The sequence below is a fragment of the Elephantulus edwardii genome, unplaced genomic scaffold (assembly GCF_000299155.1).
Source record: "Elephantulus edwardii isolate Elephantulus edwardi_28Jun2011 unplaced genomic scaffold, EleEdw1.0 scaffold00066, whole genome shotgun sequence".
Lineage (NCBI taxonomy): Eukaryota > Metazoa > Chordata > Mammalia > Macroscelidea > Macroscelididae > Elephantulus > Elephantulus edwardii.
In genome coordinates, this window is record NW_006399816.1 from 2110709 (window position 1) to 2124822 (window position 14114).

Here is a 14114-nt window from a genome sequence, read left to right on the forward strand (position 1 = left end):
CAACCTATGTTATACAGATGACACAACCTTGCTTGCTGAAACTGAGGCAGACCTGAAGCACTTGCTGCAAAAGATCAAGGACTCTTGTCTTCAATATGGACTGAAGCGCAACATCAAGAAGACAAAGATTCTCACTACTGGGCCAATTGGCAGCACTATGATAGATGGTGAAGAGATTGAGATTGTTAACAGTTACAGCTTGCTTGGCTCCACAATCAACAGGAAATTAAAGAAGAATTGCTAGTGACAAGGAGCTGTACTGCAATCCCAATGGCATTTGGTTCAAATCCACCAGATGCTTCGCTGGAGAAGTAGGGACAATCTCCTTCTGTGCCAGTCGGATCTGATTTGATGATACACAACAAGAAAAAAAAAATAATTGCATTAGGTAAATCTGTTGTTAGGGACCTTTCCAGAGTACTGAGAAGCAACAGTGTCAGTCTAGAGACTAAGGTGCACCTGATCCAGTCATAGGTCTTTGCAATTACATACTATGGATCAGAGCTGGACAATGACTAAGGATGATAGAAGAATAATTGATGCCTTTGAGTTATGATACTGGAGAAGAGTCTTGAACATACCATGGACTGCCAAGAAAAATAGGCCTGTTTTTGAGAGGGTGAAACCAAGTTTCTCCTTGGAGGCTAGGATTTTGTAGCTCCATCTTATATACTTTGGGCATGTGGCCAGGAGGGACCAATGCTTGAAAGGATGGAGGAACAGCATAGAAGAGGAAGACCCTGGATGAAATGGATTGATACAGTAACTAGGGCAATGGGGTTAGCTGTTAGAATCAGTTAGACTGGCTCAGGAGAGGGCAGGGTTCAGAGCTATCATACATGGGGTCGCTATGAGTTGTAGGCTACTCGATGGCACATAATAACAACAATGAGGGAAAACCCTCAGTTCTATGTTTGCCATGGAACCTTGCTGGAGGCAAGCTGTCACTCTCATCATTATGAAAAAGCCAGGACAACCTCTCACTTTGCTGGAGACCCTCTATGGAGTTCATAGTCCCTCACCGCCTTAGCCTGGAGCTCCCCTCTCAGCAGGAACATTTTCCTGCCTTTCTGCCTGCATCAGGGATGTTGGCATAGCAAGTGGTCAAAACCTGGGGCGTGATGGGTCAGTCATTCCCAAGCCTCCTCCTCCCCTCCTCAGGCTTCTGCCTTCCTCACCCAGGAAACTGGGGATCTGTAATAAGTGTAAGTCTCTGCCCAGTGGTCAGAAAAGGGGAAACTAACTGAATTGTCTGGCTCCAGACTGGACCAGTGCCTGGAGCAGCTGGTAATTTGATAGGAAGGTTACACAATTATATCATGCATTCCTGGATTCCTCTTAAGGGGTGGACTGAGGATTTTTCTTCCTTTTGCCAGAGGTGTCACTGGGTATCAAACAACCTGTGTGCTGATCTCTGCTTTATTCACTAGCTTGCTGTGCAATGTTTGACAAGTGGCTCGCCCTCTCTGGCCTCAGTTTTCTCATCTGTAAAATGGTCTATAACGCTCATTCTCACTTTCTAAAAGTTCTCTCTAAATGTACAGATCCCCATTCGTTTGTGTATGGGTTATAGGGTGCTTCAACCCAGCTTCTCTTCTCCCTTTAACCAGAAAATGAATATATTATGCCCTGATTAAAACCTTCTAAGTGGCATCTGTCCTAGTTATCTAGCACTACTAGAAAAGAGATACTTAAGAGGACAGATTTAACATTCCTTTACAGTTTAGAAAGCTAACAGTCCAAATTCAGGGTGTCAGCTCTAAGGGAAGGCCCTCTCTGTCAATTCTTGAGGAGAGTTCTTATTTCCTTCAGCGTCTGTAGGCAGATGCTCCTAGGAGACAAAGAGAGCACAACCACTCTTGGCGATTGTTTCTCCGTGGGACTCAGGTCTTGGTCTCAGCTTTCTTCCCTCCCTTTTGATGTCTTCTGAGATAAAAGAGGGTCACAGGCCACATCCTAGAGAAAATTCCTTTACCTCAAGGCTGTGCCAGAATTAAGAAGTTGTCTTTATTCTTTTGCAGCTATTTGGTTTATCATACCATGAGGAAATCATTACATACATGTATTTTGGGGGTAGGGTGAGGAATACACAACTCAATTTGTGACAGCATCTCAACCCACCTAGAATAAAATCTTCACTCCTTACCTGGACAACAGGTCTTGCTTGATCTGGTCTCTACTCATCTCTGGTCTTATATAGTAAATAGCCCTCTTGGGGACAGGGAAGTCCAAGGAGTGTCTGGAGAGGAGAGTTGGAGTCACTGGAGGGGAGGGGAGGGTTCTGAGAATCCCGTCCTCCTACCCTCACTCCCACAGGTAGCTCTTGGAGCACCTACTGCGTGCCAGGCTTTCTTCAAGTATCATCTCCTCTAACCCCTCCAAATACTCTGTGAGGCAGCAAATATGATTCCCATTACACATGAAGAAACACCACCTCAGAGAGGGGACTTGCCTGGATGAACCAGGACTGGGACGCAAACCTCTCTCTAAGGTCCCTGTTCAGTGTTCTCTGGGGTGCTCTGATGATGATGTTATGTGCTGTTGAGGAGAACAAACTCAGAACTGATCCTCTAGTGAATTTTCAGAGGCTGTAAGTCACATGAGAGGAGATCGCCCATCTATCTTTGCTCTGATGATAATGATTCTAAAAACCTGTGTGGATGAGAGAGAGAAAGGGGGAGTTACTAAAGAGAAAGCAGGTTTTGGTGGGAGAGGGTCGCAAATTGGAGATATATTAACTTTTCTTTTTTTAAAAAAACACACAATTTTTGCTGTTGCTCCTATAAGAAACTCTGATAGTGTAGACTGTAGAAAGTTCTGTTGTGAACCCAAAGGCCCAGCAGCCTGGAACCTTGACTCGATCTGCCACTCTGCAGGAGAAAAATGGGCAATTGCCTTCTGTGTGCTTTACAACCTTGGAAACACGACTTCGACTCTGAGTCAGTTCTGCCTCAGAGCCAATGAGGGGGTAAAAATCACAGCAACATTGAGAAGATAGCATTTCTATAGATAGCTCACCTGCACCGATTCATGGCCAATACGGGTTTCCCCTCCAGAATGATTCCGCACAGAGAGATAGCAGATGGTGGTGGTGGTGGGTCAAGGCCTTCCTCCATTTCCCATTCCCACCCTCCCGCTGGGCCTCTCAGCTCCTTGCTTTGCTGTACCAGGAAGATCACAGAAATGTTAGGGCAGTATTTCCAGAGTTCTTGGAGAGTCCAGAGGAAGTGCAGAGGGTAGAAAGCAGGACAGTAGGTCAAGACCAAGGTGGGGGAAACAGGCCTGGTGCAAGGGCCCTCTTAGAATTGTATCCTTTCCTTCTGCAAATTGAGAGCAAGAGAAAATGTGTACTTAACGTGTGTGTCCCTGTGTGATGGGCTGTGCCAGAGTAGACACAAGTTTTTCAGTTTATATGTCCATTCAGCTTACAGTACCATTTGACGCTTTTAAACGTAGAACTCATATTATTTTGATGGAAATGCAAATTAAAATAGCCAAAGAACAAAAGCCTTGGCTAATTTGAAAGGTGAGAAGAACTCTGTGGTTTTGATTTGCATTCCTTTGATTTCTGGCAAAGGATAGACATTTTTCAAATGTTTGGGGGGGGGAGTTGTGGGTGGGGGAGGCATCTGCATTTTCTCTAAACTGTTTTGGCTGCTGCCAGGGAGCAGAGTAAAGGTTAGGAGCCTGGCACGGGAAGGCAGACAGCTCTGCCTTCAAATCCTGGCTCTGCCAGTTCCTGTGTGACCTTACAAAAGCGATTTAATCTCTATTTTTCTTTTCCGTGACTTGGTAATAGTAATAGTTGAGCCTGTTGGGCGGCTGGAGGATCGATTCATGCAAAGCGTCAGTCCGATAGTAAGCATGCAAATATCAGCTAAGGAAAAAGGTAAATCAGAAATGAAGTATTTCCACTTTAACCAAAAATACCTTTGTACTGTTGGAGTGGGGAGGTTCAGAGCTGCCTCTGGGCTGAGCATGGGCATCTGCTGTTTTCATCCTGCTCTCTGATCCAGGTGGCCCACAGGGCACCCCCACAGGCAATCCCTCCAAGCACCAGACCCTTCCCAGGAGCCCCAAGACTCATCAAAGGGATTTAGAGCCTTGGAAACCAGCGGAAGGTCAGTTATGAGTTGCTTCCAGCTTAGCAACAATGAGTGAAGTCAGGTGAAGGGAAAACATGATCAACGTGTATCATGAAAGAAAGAGAAGACACAGAGAGGTATAGAGAGATTAGTGGGAATCAGCATCAGTGGGAAGAAATGGGAAAAGTACAATTACTTTTTTTATAATAATAGTTTGCATATTTATTTTAAGTAAAAATCCCAAACTCAATCTACAAACCCATTTTTATCAAGTCAATTCCCACGCAAAACAATCATTTAGGACAGAATATAACAGCTTGGAGAGTTTCAAAGGCAATCAGAATTACATTTCTTTAATATTGAAATTAATGATAGAGAACAAAATGTGTTCAAATAATTGAATGAAAAGTTTATTTGCTTTGTAAACTTTCACTCAAATTACAATAAAAAAGGGAAGGAAAAAGTACTCTGTAAATACACACACACACTCAAGCTCTTGCTGATTTTAAAATAGATAAAAACATTCTCATTCTAATTGTTCTTCCTTTGTGTTGTTAACTACTACAGTCTTTGCTAGTTCTCATTCTAATGGTTCTTCCTTTGTGTTATTGACGTTCTTCTAATAGAATGTGTATCAAGTGACTGATCATAGTGACTGAAACTAGGACATCAAAGACTGTGGTTTCCTTTGCTTTCTTGGGTCACTTCCAATGGAGGAAGTGATTGGCCAGCTGCCATACTGTATAGACAATCAATCCAGACAATCAGTCTGCACTGTGGAGAGGCCCATGAATTGATTTGTCTTGTGGAGGGAGTGCATTCTCCAGTCCTGGTCAGTCCTTCAGATGATTGCAGGCTTCCTTGTCTGACAGTCTGATACAGAAACCTCATGAAAAACTCTGACCCAGAGTAGCCCAGCTAAGCCATTCCTCGGTTCCTGATAAAATCTTGAGCTAATAAATGCTTGTTTCAAGTTGTAAGAATTTGGAGTAATAAATCTCAGTTGTTTACCATGGAGTCAGAACTAATCCATAGTTGACCCTCTGGTGAGTTTTCATAGGCAGTTAATCGCACAGAAGGAGCTTGCCCCTCCTTATCCCTTCTTCCATGGAGCAGCTAGTAGACTCGAATTGTGTGCCTTTGGGATTGTAGCACAGCTTTTTGCCACTAGGCCACCAAAGATCCCTAATATAAGTATAATGAGGTTTTTGTTTGTTTTTTAATTGTGATTTTAGTGAAAGTTTATAGAAAGTTTGGGTTTTCATTCATTGATAAACATTTACCTCTTTCCCATACCCCCAATTCACTTTGTAATGCATGTCTTGTTCCAGATTACTGTCATACATATAATGTCAAGTAATCATTCAGACACTCCTTTCCTTCATCTATTCCAGTGTAGTTTTCATTATTTAGCCATTCTTTTCCTGTTCTCCCATAGCCTCCAGTCCATCCTATTTTTTTATAACAGTGGTTTTATGCAGTATTTGTCTGTGTGTGTGTGTGTGTGTGTGTGTGTGTTTTGTTTGTTTTTTTTCTTATGTACTGTTGAGTCAGATCAGACTGGCACAGGAGGAGATTGCCCCTCCTTCTCCAGCAGTTGTTGTTGTTGTTACGTGCCGTCGAGTCGCTTGCGACTCATAGCGACCCTATGTACAACAGCCCTAAACTCCACTCTGTCCTGTGCCAATCGCACTGTCTCTGACACTCCCATCCCAATTATCCCAGTCACTGAATCAATCCACCTCATAGAGGGCCTTCCCCTCCTGCGCCGTCCCTCCACCCTCCCAAGCATGATGTCCTTCTCTAAGGACCGGTCTCTCCTCACAACATGTCCAAAGTATGTTAGACAGAGCCTCAGAATCCTTGCCTCCAAGGAGCCACCCGGTTTAACCCTTTCCAGGACAAATCTGTTTGTTTTCCTAGCCGTCCATGGTATTCTCAATACTCTTCTCCAGCACCACAGCTCAAAGGCATCAATTCTCCTTCTATCCTCCTTGGTCATTGTCCAACTCTATGATGCATAACAAGTGATTGCAAAGACCGTAGACTGTATCAGACGCACCTTAGTCTCCAGAGAGACACCATTGCTCTTCAGTACTTTGGAGAGGTCCCTAACAGCAGACTTTCTCATGGCAATGCACCTTTTAATTTCCTGGCTGCTGGTGCCAAGACTGTTGACTATGGAGCCAAGCAAACTAAAGCTGTGTACAATCTCAATCTCTTCACCATCCATCCTGAGGCTGCCAATTGGTCCAGTGGTGAGAATCTTTGTCTTCTTGACATTGAGCCTCAATCCATATTGTAGGCTGCAGTCCTTGACACTCTGCAGCAGGTGCTTCAGGTCTTCTTCAGTTTCAGCAAGCAGGGTTGTGTCATCCACATAACGCATAACGCAGAGCATCTGCAGATTCCGACTGCCTGCCTTTGGGATTGCAACACAGCTTCCTGCCCCTAGGCCACCAGAGCTCCCTAGTATTTGTCCCTTTGTGATTGAGATATTTCACTCAGCATAATGTCTTCCAGACTTACTCATGTTGTATCGTGAATGTTTTATAAGTCCATTGTTTTTCACTGCTGTATAATATTCCACTGTGTGAAAGTATCACGGTTTTCTATCCATTTGTTGATAGACACTTGGGCTGTTTCCATCTCTTCACTATTGTGAATAATGCAGCAATAAGCCTGGAATGTGCATATATTTGTTTGTGACACAGCTTGGTTTCTTTATAATATATTCCCCATAGTAGGATAGCTGGGTCAAATGGTATTTCTATTGTCAACTTTTTGAGGAAGTACCCAACTGCCTTCCATAGTCTATGAGAGTTCCAGTCTCTGCATCATTGCCAGCATTTGTTGTTTGCTCTCCTGTTGAACTTTGCCATTGTTGCTGGGGAAAGATGGTATCTCATTGCTGTTTTGATTTGCATCTCTCTAATAACTAGGGAAATTGAACATTTTTTCATGTATTTGTTGGCTATCTGATTTTATTCTTTGTGAAGTTTGTGTTCATATCTTGTACCCATTTTGTAATTGTTTACTTTTTTCTAGTTGAGATGCTGGAGTATCCTATACATTTTAGATATGAGTTCCTTATCAGCTATCTCATTGCCAAATATTTTTTCCCAGTCTTTGGGTTTCCTTTTCACCCTATTGCAGAAGGTTTTAGATGTGCATAAAGGTTTGATTTTAGAAAATCCTATTTCTCTATTTTATCCTCTCTTGCTTGTAGGCTTTTTATTATGCTTGGAAGTCTATTCAAGCTGTAGTTGAGGGCTTCTAAAGTTGTTCCAAGTTTCTCCTCTGATGAACTTTATAGCCTTTGGCTTTACTCCTAGATCCCTGATCCATCTTGAGTTGGTTTTTGTGTTCGTTTTTCTGCAGATGGCTGATCAAGAAGCTGTGCTACAATCTTAAACACATGTGATTCTAATCCACAGTTACTCCTTGGGAGAAGGGTGGGCAATTTTCTCCCATGCATTTTGTTGTTGTTATTGTTAAATGTCATCAAGTTGATAACCATATGAACAAACAATCTTAGCCCTGTCCTATTCTGTGCCATCCTCACAGTCTCTGACACACTCAAGCCATTGCTGCAGTCACTGCGTCATCCCACCTGGTCAAGAATCTTCCTCTCTTTTGCTGCTCCTCCAATGTCCTAAGCACAATGTCCCTCTTCAAGGAATAACATCTCCTAGCAACATGCCCCAAGTGTGTGAGATGAAGCTTCATCATTGTTGCATCCATGGAACACTCTGGCTGCACCTTCTTCTAGACATATGTTTGTTCTTGTGATAGTCCCTGGGATCTTCAGAACTCTTCTCTAACACTACAGTTCAAGAGCATCAGTTTTTCTTCTGTCATCCTTATTCATTGTCCAACTCTCACATGTATAGCAAGTAACTGAAAAGACCATGTTCTGACTTAGGTGCACCTTAGTCCTTGAACTGACATCGTTACTCCTCAATAATTTGGAGAGGTCCCTAACTACAGACTTTCCCAATTCAACATATCTCCTGATCTCCCAACTACTGGTACCAAGTGTATTGGTTGTGGATCCAAGTAAGATGAAGTCATTAACAATCTCAGTCCTTTCTCCATCCATCATGTTCTTGCCTGTTGGTCCAGTTGTGAGGATTTTTGTTTTCTTCTTTGGGGGAGGGGGAAGCTTTTTAAAATATAATTTAAAACTATTCTATACGAGTACAATATATTAATCTTACAAATGTATAATTTATCAGCTGTTAAAGATTTGTGAAAACCAAACATCCTACTTCAGCTTTATTGCAATTATCAATAAAAATACTACTTTTTAAATTGTTGTTGTTTGTTGTTATTTGCTTTTGAGTTGCTTGCGACTCATAGCAACCCTATGTACAACAGCCCTAAACCCTGCTCTGTCCTGTGCCAATTATACCATCTCTGACACACTCACCATCATTATTCCAATCACTGAATCAATCAATCTCATTGAGGGTCTTCCTCTCTTGCACTGTCCCTCCAAACTACCAAGCATGATGTCCCTCCCCATCGACTGATCAGACAAAGCTTCAGAATCCTTGGCTTCAAGAAGCAGCCTAGATTCACCCTCTCCAGGATGAATTTGTTTGTTCTCCTAGCAGTCCGTGGTATATTCAACACTCTTCTCCAGCACCACAGTTCAAAAGCATCAATTCTCCTTCTTTTTTTTTTCTATAATTATATTTTATTAATTTTCATAAACCAATTCTCCTTCTATCATCCCTAGTCATTGTCCAGCTTTTTGATGCATAACAAGTAATTGCAAAGACTGTGGCCTGGATCAAGCGTACTTTGGTCTCCAGATTGACAGCATTGCTCTTCAGCACTTTGGAGAGGTCTCTGACAGCAGACTTTCCCAATGCAATTCATCTTTTAATTTCCTGGCTACTTTTTAAATTGTTGTTGTTGTTATGTGCCATCGAGTCACTTGCGACTCAGCAACCCTATGTACAAGAGCTCTAAATGCTGTTCTATCCTGTGCCAACCTCGCTCAAACACACTCATTCCCACCACTCCAGTCACAGAATCGATCCATCTCATCGAAGGTCTTCCTCTCCTTTGCCATCCCTCCACTCTGCCAAACATGATGTCCCTCTCCAAGGACCAGTCCCTCCTTGCAACATGCCCAAAGTATGTCAGACGAAACTTCAGAATCCTTGACTCCAGGGAACATTCTGGTTTCACCTTCTCCAGGACAAACCTGTTTGTCCTCCTAGCAGTCCATGGTATAGCCAACACTCTTTTCCAGCACCACAGCTCAAAGGCATCAATTCTCCTTCTGTCATCCCTATTCACTGTCCAACTCTCTGATGCATAGCACATAATTGTGAAGACTATAGTCCGGAGCAGGCGAACCTTAGTCTTCAGCCTGACGTCATTGCTCTTCAGCACTCTTGCGAGGTCCCTCACAGCTGACTTTCCCAATGCAATTCGTCTCTTGATTTCCTGGTTGCTGTTACCAAGAGTGTTGACTGTGGAGCCAAGTAAACTAAAACTGTTAACTATCTCACTCTCTTTGACATCATAATGATGCTGCCAATTGGCCCAGTGGTAAGAATCTTTGTTTTCTTGATGTTGAGCTTCAATCCATATAGGAGGTTGCAGTCCTTGACCTTCTGTAGCAAGCGCTTCAGGTCCTCCTCAGTTTCAGCAAGTAGGGTTGTGTCATCTGCATAAAAGTGCTTTCAATATAGAAAAGAAAATCTGATTTTAACGACAATATTCTATAAGAATATCTACCCACAAAAAACATTTCACAAGATACCAAGATGAAGAGATTCTTTGGCAAACCTGGTACAAAGCATTGTTCAAAACCAGTCCATGATACTGAACCCAAACTGTTATCAGAGTTATTCATTAGAAATCTAGAAGCCATGCAAGGTCACCTCTTGAACTTGAAGAGGTTGAGGCATTTTTCAGTCCATCATTCTGAATTTCTTTTATGTAGCAAAAACCACACTCTCAACAGCCATTTGCAAGCTTTCATCCATCTGTGCATTCTCTCTCGCAATTGTGTAGAACAACTAGTAATGGTTGTTTATGCTGATATAAAACATTAAATATGCTTTGAAAAGCTAATAATTTACAGATATCCATTTATAAATTTGTGTCATAAGAATTTGTGTCAAAAGCCATTAAGAATAGCCTTCACTTACGCTTTCTGTGAGTTCATTGTTCAGTTTTTGTTTTTTTGACGTTCCTGCTGGATGGTCAGCTGTGGGTCAGTTCCAACTCGATGGCATACAACACCAAGAACACCAACACCAACAACATTTGTTAGTTAAGGAGGCTGTTGTTTCCCCATTTAGTTGATTTCATCTCTTAGTGCAAGATCAGTTGACCATAGGTAGATGAGTTGCTTTCTGGGTTCTCGATTCTATTACAAGTACTCTGTATCTCTAATAGAAGCATTAGTGAGATTTTTGTAAGTCAATAAAAATCTTTCTTTCCTTTCCCAATCCTTCAGAACCAACTCAGTATGAATAAAGAAGAGACCAACAGAAGGTTGAGTCCTTTGCTTGCTGATACATCACCTCAAAAGGGCTTGGATTAAGGAGCAATGAGGAACCTCAAATGTCTTTTGGGAAGGACTGAAAGTTTCAACTGGGACATTTGAATGTTTGTATATCTTTCATATTACATTAAAAGATTACCTAAATTGATTTTTACCATCTATAGATAACCTAGCAATTGATTACAAGTGTAAGTACTTGGGTGGTAACAAAATTTCTATAATAAAGATGATAATTTTTTTTATGAGTGAAGAAACATCAATATTTTATTTTCCTGCAGGTACTGTTTTCTATTGCACCAACATCATTTCAAATTAAAACAAAAATGTTTAGAACTGGATCACTTGGCCCTTTCTCTTCTTATTGCCTCCCAGTTCAAAATGCTTGCATCTCTTAATGGCCAGCATCCTCTTGGACCTGCAGTTAGGCTCAACACATTCATGCTTCAGCACAATTTTCTTTGTGGTTTTGGCCTTCTTCTGGAAAATGGACTTTGTCTGCCCACCATAGCCACTCTGCTTCTGATCGTAGCGCCTCTTGCCTTGAGCATACAGGGAATCCTTTCCCTTCTTGTACTGGGTCACTTTGTGCAGTTGATGCTTGCCACACTTCTTACAGAAAGTCCTTCGGGTGTGGGTACGTTGACCATCTCTGCAGCAGTGTTGTCGACGCTGCGTAAACTGAAACTTGAGAGTGCATGCTCCTCACCTCGCTCCGCTCGTGCCTAACTGGAAAGCAAGATGATAATTTCTTAAAAAAAAAAAAGAAAGAAATGTGACATCTCAGCCCCAGATCTGCCAAAACAGAATATATATTAAACAAGACCTCCAGGGGGTGCCCATGCTCAACACAGCTTGAGAGAGACTGACTGCAAATTCAATTTTTACTGATGTCTTCTGTTATGATAATTTCACTAATTAGAAAGCAGCGAGACTCTAGGTCTGCAGCTAAAAAAGAGTTTGTAACTTCTCCACATTGTTATTGTTATGTGCTGTCAAGTTGCCTGCAACTCATAGCGACTATGTATAACACCCTGTCCTATCCTGAGCCAGTCTCACTGTGTCCAACACACCTACCTACTCCCATTATCCCAGTTGCTGTGTCAATCCATTTTATCCAGGGTCTTCCTCTATTGCATCATCCCTCAACCCTTCCAAGCATGATGTCCTTCTCCAAGGACTGGTCGCTCCTGGCATCATGCCCCAAGTATGTGAGGTGGAGCTTCAAAATCCTTGCCTCTAAGGAGCAGCTTGGTTTTACCCTCTCCAGGACAATCCTTTTTGTTCTCTTGGAAGTCCATGGAATGTTCAGTACTTTTCTCTAGCACCACAACTCAAAGGCATTGATGATTCTTTTGTCATCCTTAGTCATTGTCCAGGCCTCTGATGCATAATAAGCAAGTAATTGCAAAGACCGTGGCCTGGATCACATGCATATTGCTCTTTAGCACTCTGGAGAAGTCCCTGGTGGCACACTTTACCAGTGCAATTTGCTTTTGATCTCCTGATTGCTGGTGCCAAGAGTGTACATTGTGGAACCAAGCAAGCTGAAATTGTTAACAATCTCAATCTCCTCTCATCTATTTGTCCCAGTGGTAAGAATCTTTGTTTTCTTGATGTTGAGCTTCAATCCATATTGAAGACTAATAGTCCTTGACCTTTTGCAGCAAACGCTTCAGGCCCTCCTCATTTTTGGCAAGCAAAGTTGTATCCTCTGTATAACCCAGACTGTTGGTGAGTCTCCCTTTGACTCTGATGCCACATTCCTCCTCATAAAGTCCAGCATCCCGATTGATCTGTCTGCATATAGACTGAAAAGGTAAGGAGACAGGACGCATCCCTGATTCACTTCCCTCCTGATTCTGAATCATGTAGTATTTCCTTGCTCTGTTCTGATGACTGCCTCCTGATCCAAGTATAAGTTTTGCATGAGCACAATCAGGTGTTCTAGGATCCCCATTCTTTTCAGTATTAACCACAATTTGTTGTGATCTACACAGCAAAATGTCTTTGCATAGTCAACAAAACACAGATGGACATCCACATTACACTAACTACCCTGTTCTCATCTTCTCTGAGAAAGTTTTTGCAGAAGGGAGGGAGAAAAACTAGTTGGCAGAGAGAAAGCTCTGGTGTCCAAGTCCTAAGGCATTGCAACCAGCCCCAGATTTACTGCTATGTTTTGGTTCTGGCATTGAGTTTTGGGGTACTCTTGTGGTGTAGGCCATAGGGAGTTGCACTGCTAACTCAAAAGCTGCACCTCTCTGGTGATCCTGATCCACCAGTAGATGGCCCTTCAGGAGAAAGATGGAGGACAGTTTCCACTTACAGGCTCAGAAAACCCGCCGGCGGATCAGTGATATATCAATTCTGACTTTATGGCATTAAGTTCAAGCTTGACTTTGCAGAGGGAGGGGAAAAAACCCACAAACAGTTTCTGAATCTTGGTTAACCTATGTATATCCAAATAGACTGTGCTTCACAGGGCTTCTTTCCTCCCTCCCACCCTTCCTCCCTTCCTTCTTTCCTTCCTTTCTTCCCAGGGTTTTCAATGGCCGAGTTTTTACAAGTAGATTGCCAGGACTTTCTTCCAGGGCACCTTTTCATAGACTAGAACCGCCAATCTTTTAAGTAGTACACAGACCCATTAATCTTTCACAGTAGCCAAGGATTCTTAGATACACTGCCCTTGAGTGGATCTCAACTCATAGTGCCCCTTCATTGGTTCTTTGAAGCTATAAATCTTTATGGGGAATATGCCCATCTTTCTCCTGCAGAGCAGATGGCCTGACTTTGTTGCACACCATCGCACCAAGGTTCCTTAGAGACTCAATTATAGAAGGGGGAAAGAGGGTAGAATGAATGGCTTTCATAAATTAACCATCTCCTCAAAAAAATCCCAAACCAAAGTGAAAAATTATGCCACTCTGTAAAAAACAATGTATACTAACTTTGTAGATAAACCAGTCTAAAAAAAAATTATGCCACTCTTTAACAGGATAAAGGAAAGATAAAGGCCAGAGGCTGTCTTTTGTAGGAATCTCTCTAGAGGAAAGTACAGGACAAGGAGGCAGGAGTCTTCCAACATATACAACAGATCTTATTGTTAAAAAAACAATTTAAGGCATGTATACAATGTCTATTCACTTATAAATCATGTGCTCTAGGGAAGACCAAGAGTATTCTTGGAGTACATATCTATTAACCGGAGTCTGGAGTCATCTTGTATAAATTATACTTGTGACAAACTGTCCAAGATTTCATTTCCTGTTTTTATTTTTAGTGGAATGAGAAACATAAAGACACCGGGGGAACAATTTGCGTGCTAAACCATTATTGATGTTTATAGTGAGCGCTCCCTTCCCCCAACCCCAGGTCTTTTTAATAGTTAATCCGAAACCAGAACAAACGTTTTGTAGTTGAGCTGGTTGTAACTCACAGCGACCCTTAAAGAACAGAGTAGTATTGCCCACAGGATTTCCGAGACTAGATCTTTATAA